Raw genomic sequence first — 18,527 nt, 5'->3', positions numbered from 1 at the left:
TCAGAACTTTATTCAGTCAGTAAACCTAGATATTTTTATTGACCTTTCAGGTAGCTTTACCACATTTGTTTATTTCACATATGACATTTTCACCTCTTCATGGAAAACTGGAGTGACAATTAAGGGATAAAGCCTAAGTTTAAAGAGATTTTATGTTATTTCAGCTACTTATATAAAATCTGGTTTTATATTGCTGTTAATTTAAGTGGACCTAACCATATGAGCTCCTAGCTCCTAGGCAATCCCATAAGTGTTATTGTACCTAGAGCCAAAAGAAAAAAGTCATTGTAATTAACAGATTGTGTAATTACAATTTATCTTTAAATATGTATGCACAAAGGATCTATGTATGTTAAGTTGCACAAATAACTTTACTTTAATAATTTCCTAGCTTGAATGCTTTTACTTAGCAGTCTTAAAGTCCTTAATAAGTTTTTGTATTTAACAAAGGAATTCACCAAAATGCCACCAGCTTTTTGGAGGCACAGTTTCTCTCAATGAGTTTAAAAGTCTGATCATTTACACTGAAGAATTAAATGACTGCATTGTCTTGAAATTAGTCCAACAGAAGATATTTATTACTATAGGACCAGTACATTGGCTTGATAAGATGAGTTAAAAATCACCTTAACATGTAAGTATATAATATATACTTGAAAATTTAGTAGGATGATGGAGCATTTAATCACTTATTAGAGTAATTGATAGTATGCGTCAAAGACAAGCAAAGAACGGGACAAAATTATTCTGAGTAAAGTATGAGGAATTTGCTTCTGCTGGAAAGCATATGGAAATTAATATTTGCAAGGGGAAAACACTCTTCTTTTGCTATGACAGTAATCAAAATCTAACTGAGAAGTCTGACATTTTCATGATTGCAATTACTGTATATTTAGTACCTGCTCCATTAATGTATGATAACAGAAGAGCGTAAAGTGTATTGTAAAAATTATATATAGATTTATTTTAAAATGAAACTTGCCCAACTTTTCATGAGCACTTAACAGAAATAAGAAAAAGTAAGTTTGAATTTTCTGGTAAAAAGTAAATAAACTGAATTAATTTCTGAACAAAAAAGCTCTGCGGTTAATTGTGGTTTCTTCCTTCACTTAAGATGAGCACATGACAGTATAAAATAACGTTTTACCAATTTGAAAAGAGCAACATAAATATCTCATTTATTTGTATAGAACTGTATTATTATAATATTATTTAATACTTACTTAGCAAGCATTTCATGATTTTAGTTGGAGATATAAACATTATCTGATATCAGAATGTAATGGCTATTTTTGTTAGATTCTTGCTGAGCTCTTCTGTGTTTGTGTGTACATGGGTGTGTCCTGGTTTCAGCTGGTATAGAGTTAATTTCCTTCCTAGTAGCTGGTACAGTGCTGTGGTTTGGATTTAGGATGAGAATAATGTTGATAACACACTGATGTTTTAGTTGTTGCTAAGTCGTGCTTACACTGGTCAAGGACTTTTCAGCTTCCCATGCTTTACCGACTGAGAAGGCTGGAGGTGCACAAGAAGCTGGGAGGGGGCACAGCCAAGACAGCTGACCCAAACTGTCCAAAGGAATATTCCATACCATGTGACGTCGTGCCAAAACGTAGCCCCATACCAGCTACTAGGAAGGAAATTAATTCTACCCCAGCTAAAACCAGCACATTCTCCACCCCTTATTCCATACCATTTATGTCATGCTCAGGTCTCACACTATCCAACACGTCCTCATTAACCACCACCACCCCCCTTCCCATCCTTTGATATAATACACAGATATCATTCCCCTAGTCTATGGACCACCTCCATGAAATGTCTGTAAAATGTCCATAAATGTCCATAAAATGTCCACTGAGTTCATTTAGTCCATGACTTTGGGCTCCATCTGTTATGGTGGTCACTCAAGACAGCAGAGGTGGTGTGTTACGTGGAGTTAATGGGCACCAAAGCCAGCTCAGGTCGGGTCACTGCTGCACTTGCACTGCTTCTTGTAAGGCTTGTCCTCCATTGGTTCAGGTGGTTCCTGCTATAGTAATTCCTGTATCATGCAACTCAAATCATGGGTTACAACAATTTAAAGGTAGATCCATTACAATCTCCTGGTCCCTTTGGGCCAGGTTATAGGGTTTAACATTGCAATGAACTTCTCCCCCTGCCCCTACTCTGACTAACAACAAGGGGTTCCTGCTATATGAATTCCCATAACATGCAAATCACATCATGGGGTACAACAATTGAAAGGGATTTCCATTACAATCTCCACCCCTGGTCGCTTTGGTCCACACCACAGAGTTTGACACTGCAATGAACTCCTCTCCTTGCCCCTGCTCCGGCTTGGACTTATCCACAGACTGCAGTCCCTTAGGGTAGTACCTGCTCCAAGTGGAGCCTTATCTATGAGCCACAGTCTCTCCAGGGGTATACCTGTTGCGGCATAGACTTATCCACAGCGACAGTCGCTTTGAGGTGCACCTGTTCCAGCATGGCCTTCTCCATGGGCCACAATGCCTTCAGAGATATACCTGCTCCAGCGTGGCCTTACCCACAGCCACAGTCCCTTCAGAAGTAAACCTGCTCCAGCACGGCCTTACCCATGGCTGCAGTCCCTCCAGGGGTGTACCGTTCTGTCGTGGGCTTATCCATGGCCACACGCTTTGAGGTGTTCCAGCATGACTTCATGCACAGTCACTGATGCTTCAAAATGTACCTAAAACATCCCTGTATTATCAACACTGTTTCCAGCACAAATCCAAAACATAGCCCCATACCAGCTACTAGAAAGGAAATTAACTCTAACCCAGCCAAAACCAGCAGAAGCACTGAAATGTATACTCAAAGGAATCAAATTTTGAAGGTATGTTTCTTCTTCAGATTTGTTTCCTCCCATTTTTCTCTTTGACAGGTGGATATTTCTGAGCTTTTTTAGTCTTCCAGCAAAGCCCTGGAAAACAGGAATTATCACAAAACAGAAACTGTTTCACGTTTAGTATTCTTCTTCCACTTTTTGCTATTACGAGTACCATATAATATTTTTTTCTTATTCACCTGGGATGTGCACTGCAGCCCATGGTTGTGTGGGATACTACTCTAAAATGCCACAATCCAGCAGCAGGAGGAGGATAATAATTTTTGATGACAGACCAGAACAGGAGGGCAGATTACCAGAAAGAAGATGCAGATTGGAGTGCATTTCAACAGTATGTCATGGCCTTGGACTTTTTTCTTAAAGGTAGAAAATCACCTTCAACTGAATCAGTTTCCCATCCTGGAAATAGAGATAGAATCATAGAATCATAGAATCATAGAATAGTTTGGGTTGGAAGGGACCTTTAAAGGTCATCTAGTCCAACCCCCCTGCCATGGGCAGGGACATCTTCAACTAGATCAGGTTGCTCAGAGCCCCGTCCAACCTGACCTTGAATGTTTCCAGGGATGGGGCATCCACCACCTCTCTGGGCAACCTGTTCCAGTGTTTCAACACCCTCAACGTAAAAAATTTCTTCCTTATATCTAGTCTAAATCTACCCCCCTTTAGTTGAAAACCATTCCCCCTTGTCCTGTCGCAACAGGCCCTGCAATCTAACATTATCCATGTACTAGCCATCACAGAGTTAACTAGGCTGCCAGATGTTAATTAAATGCAAATATAATCATTGAAATCCTTTTGCCTGTTTTTATCCAGTGTTTGTGACTATGTTGGAGAGCAATTTTATTGACTCTGGCCCTTACTTTATGCTTACAGAAAATAAATTAGATTTTCTTTGTGACTATATTTAGAGGCCATGAAAAGCTCTGAGCTGAAAAACATCTGACACACTGTTCGTTCTGGCATACTCAATCCTAGTGAAACAATTTTTAAACAACTTCTATATAATTCTGAAGCAGTTCCATCCCATCCCCAGGAAAACAGGGTTGGGGAATCTTCTGTAATTACATGATAAGATCAATATTGATACAGTATTAAAAGAAGCTCATAAAAGCAATAATCTTTTTATATAGCTTTAAAGGTGTCTTGGAGATGAAAACCAGTATATTTTGCCATGCTTACTCAGGACTTTTTCCATGTTAGGCAGCCTTAAATAGATAACAGTCCCTGAGGTTAAAATTGAATGATATTTCTCTTTCACTTTGCAGTGTCTGTACAGGGAGGAAAACTTTCAATATGTGTGTATTCTCTGAGTGATATACGGTTCTTCCAAAATAGATTTCATATACACACACATATATATATGTATCTTTGTTAGTGATTATTTTTTAATATATATATAAGCTGAAAGGTAAAGACAGTAATAAATTGGAGCTTCTATAAAAAAAATCTAAAATATACTATCCCCTGCACAAAACAGTTATGGGCTATTTACAGATCTCTAAGTGGTCTTTTTCTCAAATGTCATGGTTTAGTAGCAGCTTCCATACACAGATATTTGAGAAAGCTATAAAACTTACACTTACAGTAGAAAAAACCTGTGAGGTAACACTGAATATATTTATAGATTTTAGAGGTGCTATATCACTATGGAATTGGGATATAATTCAGAATGTCAATGTTTCTTATAAATAGTCCCTAAATTCTCATCAAGAGTATTTTTTCCTCTTTTACTCAATAAGTAGTGGAATAAATAGTAGAGTATTATATAAATATTCCTAAAATGAAACCCACATGTACAAAGTTTGACACTGGAGTTGGAGTTTGTCCCTGTTGACTATGGAAGGTTATACAATCTCTAATACCTCCTACATGCCTAATTCAGCTACAGTAATTCAAAATTCTTTAAAAGCATTCACCTTATTTGTAGTTTGACCCAGATTCTAGTCACATTACTGAGCATGTTACTGATACAGGGTATGGAAATATATTTATAGAAGAAAAACAATCAAAAATTATGAAACAAACACCAAAAATGCACTATAAATATGGGGTAAAAAATTCACTATAATTATTTCATCTTAATAAAATCAGTATTTTATTTCTGAGAAAAAATGACACATTCTATACTCTTGGGGTTTTTTTGGCAGTCTTGTGAGAAAAGCTTAATGTTAGAAAACTGGCTTGGATATAGAATTAAATCCTTCATAAATTTCAGCTCTCTGGATATTATTTCTCCATGAAGTGAGCATCACCTTATCAATACTAAAGAATATACTAAGTGCTGAAATACCTATGACATTCCTCATATTCTTTCATTGATGCCACTGAAGCTGTGCAGATTTATATTGGCCAAAAAGCTTGCTTATTATTCTTTAAAAGACAGCTTGCATGTGTAAGTGAAATGCAGAAATGATGAATAGGATATTGAGTTCCATAGTAGCTGAATTTTGCCTGGTAAGAATATTGCCTCATCAGCGATAGCAAGGTTATGTTCATTTACCAAAACATGAAAGCAACCCCCTTCTTTCCTTGGGTCTATACTCTTTAAATTATCTTGTGTTCTTACATCGGCTTCTATTTGCACTTGGAGGAATGCAGCAAGTTTATACATCTTTTTATGCACTGGACAAAAATGGTCAAGGTACATGAATACAGGTCACAAATACTCATCAGATTCAGTAACTTCAGTTCTTTTTGACCAATTAATTGCTCAATGAGGTGCACATAGAGACAGAAGTGATCAGTGCAATTTTGTTCAGTTTTCCCTTTCACACAGACGAGCAGTTTCAAATGTTGCATATTTAAATTGTTTTCTTTTCTTTTGTTAATCCCTTTATGCTCATGAGAAGTGGAGCAGAATAAAAGCTTCTTACAAATTTTCCAAGAAATCTTTAGCTGAAAACTACAGGCAACATAACAAAGAAAAAGGAGTTTAGGATTCATAGATAATCAAAATAGTAAAATTTCAGACAGCTGAATAGAAGTGAAGTTTGCCTGTATTACATGAGTTTTCTTCCATGAAGAAACACTCTCCTAGAGGGCAGCAGGGTTTTTTTCTCTAATAAATGAGTCAAAGACAATGAAGAATATGAATATTTAATACTATAACTTGCTAAATGATCAAAAGTACAAAATGGATATGTGTTTGATCAAAGAATGTGTTGTTAGGATGCTGCTGTTAGTATCCCCAAAAAGGATAGAGTTCAGATATTTCTGGGTTTTGTGTGTAAGTAGTGTAGTTTTATTACATGTACAGAATTTACTGGAATGTAAATTCTTAAGGAATGTAGGAGTTTATTGGTAGAATCATTTTATTTGTGGCATCTATCCCAGATTTAGAAATAATACAGAACTTTTATGATAATTTGGTTTGACCTATTGCATAATGTGACAGGGAATTCCAGTTGAAGAAAAACTGAAGTTTATATTCCCTGCAGAAAATGAGCATATTCTTTCAAACGATATTTAATTTCTCTCAAGACCTGAACTAACAGAGAATTCATTGCATTCCTTGGTAAATTATTCCAGTTGTGTGATCACTCCCACTCTTTAAAAGCTGGCACATTATTATTAACCTGAGTAAATTTTTCCAGTGTAAATTTTAAGCATTATTTTTGTGATGTTCTTTTCCCTAGATTAAAAAGCTGCATAGTCTCAGAAATCTTTATTCTACATCTACATATGCAAAAGTAGATCATAAATCACCTCTAAATTTTAACTTCTTTATTAGGAGGGAAGATTTTGACAATTTCTTTCCATTTCCAACCCTGTTCAGAGAAGATTAGGAGACAGTACGCTCTAGGTAATAGATGCAAAAAAGAACGTGGTATTTGTCTTTCATGTCTAAGATTTTTAGATGTGTCTAATTTTTCTCAGATGAATACCTTAAAATAAAGAAAAGTGAATTTACAAAAATAAGCAATTTCATTTATATGCATCAACTCCATTCAGGAAAAGAATCTAATTGCTTGTAGTCTGCTCCAGAGTTACACTGCCCCTGTTCTATGATTGATTTCATTGCCATTTACACACTAATAAACAGAGGCTGGTTTGAGGCTTTTGGAAACCTTTGCTGTGCTATATTCTAAACACCTAGTTGTTTTCAGTGGAATCGGGAAAAAAAAAGAAAAAAAAAGCTTATCTATTTGCAGTGCAATCATGTGCTTGTTAACAATAGTAAAAATCAGATATTTCAGGAAAAGGAGGAAAATATCTATAGACTTTATCAATTTGTGTCTTATATATGTTTGCATGGAAAGATGAAGTTAGGAAGGAAAAGGAGAGGCAAAGTTGGACGATTTAACATGTCACTTTATGAACCTGGGAAGAAATCAAATGTGGGAAGATCATTTCACCAGCAGAAAGGTGAAACATTTATGCTGGACGTGTACCTTGTGGTGTGTACCAGGGTGAAGGGTACCAGGGTGAAAACCTGGCCCACTAACACTTATGGCAAAATTCCTATTAACTTCATTAGAGTATGGACTTCAGTCTGTGTGTAAAATGGGTTTTACTCTTTCACAGAGTCTAAAGACAGGAGTCATCTAACAAGCCTCACCTTCCCCAAGGTAACCTAAATACATTGACAGCTGCAGAGTAACATGAAAACAGGTGGTACAATACAGTATCTCATAGTTAATAGACTGTTTTATAGAACATATGTCCAGTCACAGGTTCACAGCTCTGTACAGTTGTCATGAGCCATGAATTCCACAAGAAGAGATCACTACTAGTCTAATCACACCCTTGTCTCAACAATTTTGTGACGCATTCAAAATATTTTACTAGCACCAGCCTTCCTCATCTCCACTTGCCAAAACAGCATTTGGTTTTCAAAATATGGCAAAGTAAAGATGGGCTTCCTTTCCTTAGATACACAAAGGTATTCACCAAAGGCAAATCATGCTTGACAAACCTGATCGCCTTTTACGACAAAGCAACCAGCTCAGTTGAAGTGGGGTGAGCGGTGGACATTGTCTACCTGGATTTCTCCTAGGCTTTAGATACGGTTTCCCACAGCCTCCTCCTAGAGAAATTGGTGTGTTACAGTCTAGACAAGTGGTCTGTGTGGTGGGTGGGGAACAGGCCGCACCCAGAGGGTGGTGGTAAATAGCTCCTTTTCAAACTGGCAACTTGTCACAAGTGGGGTCCCCCAGGGATCGATATTGGGCCCAACGCTGTTTAATATCTTCATAAATGATCTGGAGGGTGGGATCAAGTGTACCCTGATGAAGTTTGCTGATGATACCAATCTGAGTGGGGAAGTGGACACTTCGGAAGGGAGAGCCACCCTGCAGGAAGACCTGTGGATAGGCTGGAAGAGTGGGCTAACAAGAACCTTGTGAAGTTCAACAAAGACAAGTGTAAGGTCTTGCACCTGGGAAAACATAGTCCAGAAGTGCAGCACAGGCTGGGATCTACCTGGCTGGGGAGCAGCTCTGTGGAAAGGGACCTGGGGGTCCTGGTGGACAGCAAGCTCAATATGAGTGAACAGTGTGCTGCTGCGGCAAAGAAAGCCAACAGGATCCTGGGTTGCATCAACAAGGGCATCGCCAGCAGAGATAAAGAAGTCATTATCACACTCTGCTCAGTGCTTGTCAGGCCACACCTGGGACACTGTGTTCAGTTTCGGTCCCCGCTAGACAAAAAAGATGTGGATGGGCTGGAGAGGGTCCAGAGAAGGGCTGCAAAGATGATCAAAGGACTGGGAAGCCTGCCATATAAGGAAAGGCTGAGAGAACTGGGTTTGTTCAGCCTTGGGAAAAGAAGGCTTAGGGGAGACCTTATCACCATGTTCCAGCATTTAAAGGGTGGCTACAAAGAAGATGGAGACTCCCTTCCTACAAGGAGTCACATGGAAAAGACGAGGGGTAATGGGTACAAGTTACTCCTGGGGAGATTCTGATCAGACACAAGAGGAAAATTTTTCATAATGAGAACAATCAGCCATTGGAATAATCTCCCCAGGGAAGTGGTGGATTCCCCAACATTGGACACTTTTAAGATTTGGCTGGACAGGGTGCTGGGCCATCTTGTCTGGACCATGCTTTTGCCAAGAAAGGTTGGACCCGATGATCCTTGAGGTCCCTTCCAACCTGGTATTCTATGATTCTATGATTCTATGAAAGGTATGAAAATTAAACAGGTATACAGATCACAGAGATAAAAATGGCAAAGATAAGAAAGAGAAGTACAGGAAGAGAAATGACGTGTATATGAGAGTAGAAAATGGAACAGGAAGAAGAATGTATATATCTCAATTTTTTTGTTTCTTGTCTGCTGATAGTAAATTGCTGTTCCTTGTTTAAGTGATATCCTGCAATTCATAGTCTGACCAGCCTATTTCTCCAATAGCCATTTTTTTCTTGGATGATATCCAGAAGAAGATATCACATGCTTCTTTTCTTTTATGAAAACTATAATGAATGAAATTGCTGAATTTGGTAGTCGATATACAAACCAAAGCTTAAGCTGAATTGAGTCTAAAAGGTGCAGGATATATCCCAAAGAGCTGTGCTCAGAGTTTGGGCTACTCTCACTAGTTCTGGGGAAGATATGGAACACAGAGCCTCCATTAAGCCAAACCAAAACAAAACTGTAGGATAATCTCTTCTGACCCAAGGTCAGCTGTTCACTCATAACTTTGAAATGCTGACATTTTTCATAATTCTTTAGTTTCTTTTACATTATTCTTTCTACTCCACCAGAAGCTTGTGATTATGTGATGATGATCGCTAGCTACAGCAGCAACCCTCCCATTGAGTGGGATTCACTCTTAGGCTCCTATTTGTGTCTCTGTGCAGTCCAGAATTTTTTTCAGAATATGTCATACTTGAATAGTGCTATGTAACTGAATGCGCTTCAAAGTTATGATAAAAAAAAAAAAGGAACCTTGATGTCACACATCTTAGTATTCAACTAAGTAAACTAGCTAGCAAAATTAGACAAAATTAAGTATATATTTTATTAAATTATTTTCTTTCAAAATATGGTGTTAAAAAAAACCACTTTAGGATTTTACTTTGGTGCATGGCAGAGCAAAAAAAGCCAGGGTTTGAAATTCCTTAAAGCCAATTTTTGTTTCATTAATTGAAAAAGGTATTTCACTCTCTAAGCCTAACAAAAGTTATTTTCCTTGAATTCTGTCTAAGGACCCATCATAAGGCATAATGAGAAACATAATCAACAAAAAACATAGCAGCTGTGATTATTCTGCATGTCAGTTTTTATTTTCACAAGGTCCATATTTTGAGAGTACTGGAATGCTGGTATGTTTTTGTAGATTTCTACTGCCTAAGGATCCATTCAAATGTCACTCTTAGGTGAAAGTAGCTACAAGAACATCAAGTCCCATCTACTTTTACCAATGAAAATTCAACTGGATGGTGTATTTATTCAATCTAAAGATTTTTTCAGCTCATGTGATCAGTTTTAAGTAGATGAGTGGAATTAATAATCTACATAACTCTTGAGCAATCCACTTGACCTGTGGAGTTATCTTGCATGATACCTCTGAGAAATTCAGTTTCCTGGATAAATAACAAGAGTTAACAATCCTGGGAAATACGATCACTCGTGATCATATTTTGTGTTGCCAGCAGCTTTTGTGATGCCAGCTTTTTGAGTAATTTCTTTTCTTCTTTTATTTATTTTTTTATTTTATTTTTGTTTTATCATAACATTAGCAAAAACATGTAAGCAAACAAGACCCTGTCATTGCATCAGGGTCACTGGTTTGTGAAATATTGAACAAACAATAATAAAAAACTGACAAACACTTATAATTTCAACAAAATCCTGTTATTTTCTGAATTGTGTTAACAAGAGATACATTTCAACATTTATGAAATTAACCATTGGACTTATATCAAAAGCAATACATGATATCTGTATTTCTTTCTCAAGACCTGGGGGAACTAAGAGAGGCTTCAGTATCCTTTCTGAAATAAGCAACTCTGCAGAATTAAAAAAAAAACAACAAACCAACAAACAACAACCAACTAACCAACAACAAAAACAAACCCCACACCCTTCATGTTAATGAAGGAATTAATATTTTTAATAGAATTATCTTGAACAACAAAATTACCTGTAGATATTATATCCACATCTAAGTACCAAGTTGTATGAAAGAGTATTTTCTTTGACAAACTTTGAATCTTCTGTTCTTTTTACTGCAAATAATCTTTTTTTAAATTCTAAGAGGGTGAAAACATAGTTTATTTACTTTCAGTGATTTAATTTTGGTGTATTATTTGTTTCCTTTTAAAGCAAATATACCCAGTTCCTTTCAGTTTCATGTCTGCACTTTTTGAATTTTTTATTTATGCCCATTTTGATGAAGGGATGACCGATGCTTCATGCTATATTCCAGACAAAATAACCAAATGGGTTTATACAAAAGACCATTATGACCTTAGTTTTATTCTCAACAATCAAATTCTGGATTTTTTAATTTTTTATTTTTTTAAAGAGAGTATTAAAAAAAGAGTCACATGTCTTTAAGGTTTTAACAGAGATAGCTTTGTGTACAGATGAAAATTTAATGTCTGAAATTATGCCCCTCTTCAAAGGAAGGATTTAGTGGATTTCAGCCTACCTGTAATGTCAAACACAGAGCCTAAGAAAGTGTTTCATTAGAATTATTTCCGACTTTTAATTTTTATCAGTTTGAATGAACTTAGGTTTATTATTGTTGTTGTTGTTTTAAGGTCAAAGATAGATTCCAGTTAAGGTCAGAGTAAAGATTTTATAAAAAAACAAGTCTCTGTTCACTATAGCTGAACATATATGGAGGAACCTATACATCTTTTTTCCTTGCATGCTAATGGCTAGATTTTCACAGCTAAATTTGTTGCTTTTAAAATTTAAACAAGAAAAAATATTTTTTCATATATATAATTAATTTTGGGATATCATAGTAATGATTCCTATATAGTGAATTGCCTGTTTCCAGAATAAATCTATATCAGATGTAACCGACCTCTAGATTTTTTTAACATAAAACGTTGTTGCTTGAGTATGAGTGTATTGTTAATCACGTTAATATGACTTTTTAAGATGTGCCGTCATGAAAAATGTCACCCTTTCTCCCTAATACTTGAACCGCGGCTCTATCTCGCAGCTCCTCCTAATGGCAATAAAGACACAAAGAGCATATCTGCAGATCTGCGCTTGCCATTTTGTTTAAATTTGCCAGTTGATGCATTTTGAATATCTAATGGAAATCCTTTCCAAAGGGCAGAAATTAAGATGAAAAGGGACAGTAGTAATTTTGATGCCTATTACATCTTATAACAGGCCACAGATGTATACTTACCAGCTTGTGAGATGGGGTTTCTTGGAGAAACCTTGGCAACAGTTCCTCAAAGGCAGTCAGTGTTAACAGAGAGCCTGCACTCAAGCTGGGTTCAGGGCACTTCAGATAGCTCTTTTCTGAGCTGTGGGCACCAAGTATCCCATGGGCATGCATGTGCAGAACTGAATTAGCTTCCTGTCTAAACTTTCAGCAGAAGGTATAGTAAAATGTGAGCAGCTAGGAAGATAAATTGCTCCTCACCCAATTTCATACAAGATACTGGAAGAGTTTTTCTTCTAAGCATAGCTAACTGGGTTACACAAAAGGTAGCCAAATCTGTGCCAGATCTACAGTTCAGAGTTTTACTGGTTGGTGAGTTATAACTGTAAAAAAATTTACATTTCTGATCAGTGCAAGGATAACAGAAATGCACATAAAACAAAATCATAATTTTTATAATGTGATTTACCTCTTTTGCAAAAGCAATTTAATTAGTCATCCACAATAAAAATATACCAAAAGAGGGATAACAGAAAAGCCTTTCTCTGTAGAATTTTATCTGCTAAGAGACTACATTCTTCCAGCATTATCTTTATGTGATTGAAGATATTGAGACCATGATTGGCAAATAAAGTTAGGAGCATGAAAATATAAACTCCACATTTAAAAACTAGTTAAAACCAATTTAAAAATCTAAACTCATTTCTCTTCTCTTTATAATACATCTCCCAAAAATAAAAGCCTTTATGCAGATGTATGGAAGGGTGTAAATATATTACTGTAAAATTTGTTAAAAATGGTTAACATAGATCTTTAAGGATGCTTTCTGCCGGATTTTTTTTCTGCCCTGAGAAGCATGTATTTTTCTCAGTTTGGATGAAATGTTTGAAGAAGCCAACTAGCTTCATAAAATGCTAGCTAGCAGACTTTGGAGTCCCAGAGTGATCATCTGTATCATCTGTAATGAAAAGAGTGAGGTTTACTAGATTGGAGATTATAAACTTTACACGCATCTTTTTCCCTCCTTAGCTTTTCTTTTTTTCTTTTAAAAATTCATAGTACATTAACAAATGCCTGCAATTTATTTTCTTTCATTTATGTAGCCAAATATATTGCATGAGTACATCAGGAATATATTTTGCCAAGAAAGGGGATCTATGTAAGACTCATGACATTAATGGGAAAATACAGCCTCTTTACAATTAATAATATATCCTATATTTTCTGTTTTGAACACTTTCTTAAAACACTCCATAGAATTATCATGCAATTTGATCTTTTGTCAGTTTGTCTCTACTGACCAGGAACAAGCTTTTCCATTCCTGCTCTTACCCTGAATGATCATTACTTGAAAGGCAATGGAGTTGTGATCTACAAAAATAGGAACCAAAAGTAGTCTGGTAAACCAATTTCATATAATTCAGCATATATTTTAAATCAAGAAAAGCCTAACAAAAAGCTTCTTAACTCTTTTCTATTTCCTGTGACCTACTGAAATGATGAAATGATGTGAAATATTTTTTGTATTGTCATAAAAAATGAGAAGTTTAGATATGAAGTGTCAATTTTTTTAAAAAAATTATTAGGCAATTCCCAAGGCCCTTGCAAAACTAACAAAAAAACTTCACTGACTTCTCAGTATAGAAATTTCTATACATATTATAGAAAGCATATGAAACAAATGGTCTTTCTGCACTAAAATGCTACTTTAGAAAGCCTAATTTGTTGCAAATCAGACTAAATTAGAGCTTAAAATGAGAACACTGCTACCTTGCACTTCACGTAACAATGCTGCATCCTAACAGCGTGTAAGCCATCACAAGATTTAGAGCTCAGCTCAATCAGGGACAACAAAATTAGAAATAAATAGAGAAGGATCAATACAAAGTGTTGTCTGGCATAATGAAACAGCCCTTAGGTAGAAAATCTATTTTATTTCTCTCTCAGCAGCTGTACTCTTTGACAATCTGACCCAGTCCGGTACCCAGCAAGGTTATTTATTTTATTGAGAAAAAACATGGAGTTACATCTCTTATATTACAGAAATACTATTTTGTTGATCAATAAAGTGGTTAAACAATTTAGGTTTTATTGTTAAAGATAGCTGTATTAACACTGCTGTTATTTAATACAACATTAAGAATTACCTTGTATTTTATGCTGTCATGGCAATCAATGCTTAGCAGGAAATGCCATCCACCACGTTTTTATGCAACATCAGAACTTGTGCCAGATGTTGTTGAGCCATTCTAATAATGATAGAAATAAAAACATCCTTTATATGACTGAACACTCAGTATCTGGTGCGGAATGCTCAGTGCTTATTCCTTTCTTTTCTTTTTTATTTATACCAAGGTCTAAGGAGAGACTTGTCTGCCCATATTGGGATTTTTAATTTAGAATAGTGCCCCCTGCATGTCTCTTTGTGCCTCTCTTTCAGTGCCTCCCTAGGTGCTGAAAATTCTGCTTCTGCACATGCCCTCAAGTAGCTTAGTCAATACTTAAGGATACAGACCATGATTTCAAGTCTATTTTTATGGGTATTAGGGTGTTCTTAACACCTTCAGCTGTTCTTAAGGGGATGAACTTGGCAGTCTTTCCAGAGTGCTATTGACTGGCCCTGTAACTGCACTATCACTGAGCATTCCACACCAGATACTGAGTGTTCAGTCATATAAAGGATGTTTTTATTTCTATCATTATTAGAATGGCTCAACAACATCTGGCACAAGTTCTGATGTTGCATAAAAACGTGGTGGATGGCATTTCCTGCTAAGCATTGATTGCCATGACAGCATAAAATACAAGGTAATTTTTAATGTTGTATTAAATAACAGCAGTGTTAATATCACATCTTTCAAACTTGTGGGGGTGTCCTCTCCCTTTTATACAATATACTAATGTGAGAAGCTTTCTTCAATTTTCTCTCCTCCCAGAAGGCAATTAAAGCTTAACTCACCTAAGAGTACCATATTCACCAAGCTGTGCTAAATTTCAGCACCCTACACCACAGAAAAACAGAATGGTTGAGGTTGGAAGGGACCTCTGAAAGTCATCTGGTCCAACCCGCCTGCTCAAGCAGGGCCACCTAGAGCCAATTGTGCAGGAACGTGTCTAAATTTGTGTTTTTTAGTATCTCAGAAGAGACTCAATGATCTCCCTGCGCAACTTGTTCCGGTGCTCAGTCACCCTCACAGTAAAAAATTGTTTTCTGATGTTCAGAGGGAACCTCCTGTGTTTCAGTTTGTGCCCATTGCCTCTGGTCCTGTTACTGGGTACCACTGAAAAGAAGAGCCTGGCTCTGTCCTCTATGCACCCTCCCTTTGGCTATTTATATACATTGGTAAGATCCCCCCTGAGCCTTCCCAGGCTAAACAGTCCCAGCACTCTCAGCCTTCCCTCATAGGAGAGATGGTCCAGTCCCTTCATCATCTCTGTGGCCCTTTATTGGACTCTCTCTAGTATGTTTGTGTCTCTCTGTACTGGGGAGCCCAGAACTGGACACAGCACTCCAGGTATGGCCTCAGCAGTGGTGAGTAGAGGGGAGGGATCACCTCCCTCGACCTGCGGGCAATACTTTGCCTAATGCAGCCCAGGATATCATTACCGTTCTTTGACACAAGGGCACATTACTGGCTCATGATCAACTTGGTGTCCACCAGGACCCCCAGGCCTTCTTTTGCCAAGCTGCTTTACAGCTGGGTAAAAGATTTCCAGCTTTCTTTTTTTTTTTTTTTTTTTAATATGGAATAGCTCTGTTTTTAAATTTCAAATCCCATGGGGTGGAGGGAATTGTATTCAGGTTTCTTATATTATCTGTGAGCACTTAAATCTCTATGGTGTTTTAGTCAAAGGGAGAATAGTAAAATGGAAAGGAAGACGTACAGCTTGAACAAAAAAACAAAACCAAAAACAAACAAAAAAAGGATGTGGGTTATATAAGTTCCCAAGCACACAAAGCACCCTGTGTTTATAATTAAGGCATGTAATACCACTGAGTTTGGAGTTTAAAATATGTCCCATTTCTTTTTGACTAGCTCTAGAAACTTCATAGCATATTCTATATCCTGTGGCATCTTCTTCCAAGTGTGGGCTATTCTAGATTCTGTTCAGAGCTTTCTCAACTCCAGAGATTTCATATCTCATTTACCCTGATAATACGTTTTGAATAAAGTTCCAAGGGCAAGATATTTGAAAATAGGATGTTGCATCACTATCACATTGATACATTAATCTTTCTCTTAGAATCACTTTATAGAGCTTAAATAAATCATTAAATGCTTGACATTTATGGCTCAGAGCTGCCATAATACCCATATTGTGAAATCTGCTTCAGGGGGAAAAGAAGACATTCTTTATTTTTAATTCTTTTCTCCAGTAAAGTTATGAATAGGTCTTGAGCCAGTGACAAAACACATTAGTCAGTCTAATTCCCCTTACCACCACCAATATCTGAAATAAGAGCAACGAACAATACCTTTTGTAAGATTTTGTAATGTTTTGATAGTAAACAGTCTTTTTCCTGCTGGAGCAGTTTGAATTTCTTATTGCTTCAAAAGTGACTATTTTAATATTCAGGCTGCTGTTGTTCAGAAGTCTAGAATATGGTAAAGTTACATGTATTTGTTAGATTAGCAGCATTAAAGAGTCTATCTAGCAAATAAAAAAAAAATTCTTAAAAGGGAGTTGAGGATGAGTATGAATTGAGTATGACTGCTATAGGTGTTTATTACTTAACACACAACAGTATTATCCCAAACTTTAAAAATATGAACTTTCAGGCCTCAAACTACCAAAACAGATGATAAATTTACATCCAAGACTGTAAGAGACAGTTTTCATGTGCTTGTTCTAACCTTTTGAGCTGTGTTTCAATAAAAGTGCTTGTTTTAAGTAGTTCATATTCAATAAAAATTACACAATTGAATTATTCTAGAAAAAGTTTTTGCCCCCCCCCCCCCCCCCCCCCCAATCACTCATATTCATTTAAAGTTCTGATTTGGTCTAATAATTGGCTGTGATTTTTTTTTTTTTTTAATTCTGTATAAATTGTGTATCTTTCATTATGTAATCTAACAAATCTGGATGCATTTTAATCCCTACTGCAAATATACAGATTAGAAAGCAACAATATCTGATACTTCTAGTATCAGATATTACAAGCAGAAAGTTATATGGCCAGCAGTGTTGAATTTATTTTATTCTGCTCTTTGCAGAGTCATTAAAAAAGAGAAGAAACAGTGCATAGTTACTGTGCCAGCTATAGATTTGTGATGACATAATACTACTGTAACACCTTAGCTGTGGGTGAGAATGGAAACCATCTGCCTAATTTTCATTCTCTTAGCAAAAGCCTGCTGAGATATCACCTCTTCCTCAGCCACTCAGAAAGAGGTCATTACTTTCTCTGACTTCTCAGCCACCATCTGCTAAGAAATTTTACCTGTTTGTCTGTCTGCCTGCCTATTTGTCCGTGGAAATGGAAAGATGGGGAAAAAAACAATAAACAATGTTTGTCAGAGCTATCTCAAAAACCTTTTACCAGAAATTAGAAATCTAGATGGCTAAAATACTGCCTTTTGTTCTTTATTTTATAGCTCCAAATGTATCTCTGGATTTAATATTAATTCTACATGATTAAAATATGTTGTTAAAACAGTACATTTCTACCATATACTCTTCTCTTACCTTACAAATGTTTCATTGTTCATCTTTCCCATCTCAAGAATTTGAATTTTCTGTACTCTGAAAATGGCAAGGTTTTGGGTAAACTTAGCAGTTATCTCATCTTTAATTTGAGGAATTTTTAACATATAGTTTTATTTTTTTATCACTGATATTTTACTCATTTTGATTTCTGTACAATTTTAATTTTGTTTTAATGTAAGTATTTTATAGAAATGGAGTCCAGTATTTCCCACTTGAATCAGAATTTATATCCATTCAATCAAGGAATGTGACTTAGTATGGTCTGGTTATGGAATTAAATTTTTTTTTTTCCCCAGTATATTTTCAGAAGAAAAGATTTTCAGAAACGTAGTAGCTGAAGAAATTCAGTGAAATGTGCTCTGAATACTTGAAGACATTTGGGAAAAAAACCCAAAATAAACCCCAAACCCAAAACAAATAAAGAACAAACCCTGTAAAAAAGACTGAAAATATTGGGAATGATTTTGAAAACGTACACAGTAAACTTCAATTCTGTCATCAAGAGGTAGATTGGAAACTTTTGTCTCACCTTATGTAGAAAACAGGAAGAGAAGATCAACTAAATTGAAACACAGCCAACTAGCAAAAAAACCCAATACATAATTAGTTGATTAAGCACCAAAACTTGCTTATGGAAAATATATT

This window comes from Aptenodytes patagonicus, chromosome 1 (assembly GCF_965638725.1).
Source record: "Aptenodytes patagonicus chromosome 1, bAptPat1.pri.cur, whole genome shotgun sequence".
In the NCBI taxonomy this organism is placed as follows: Eukaryota; Metazoa; Chordata; class Aves; order Sphenisciformes; family Spheniscidae; genus Aptenodytes; species Aptenodytes patagonicus.
The sequence above is the reverse complement of the archived record's forward strand: the minus strand, read 5'-3'. Positions refer to the sequence as shown.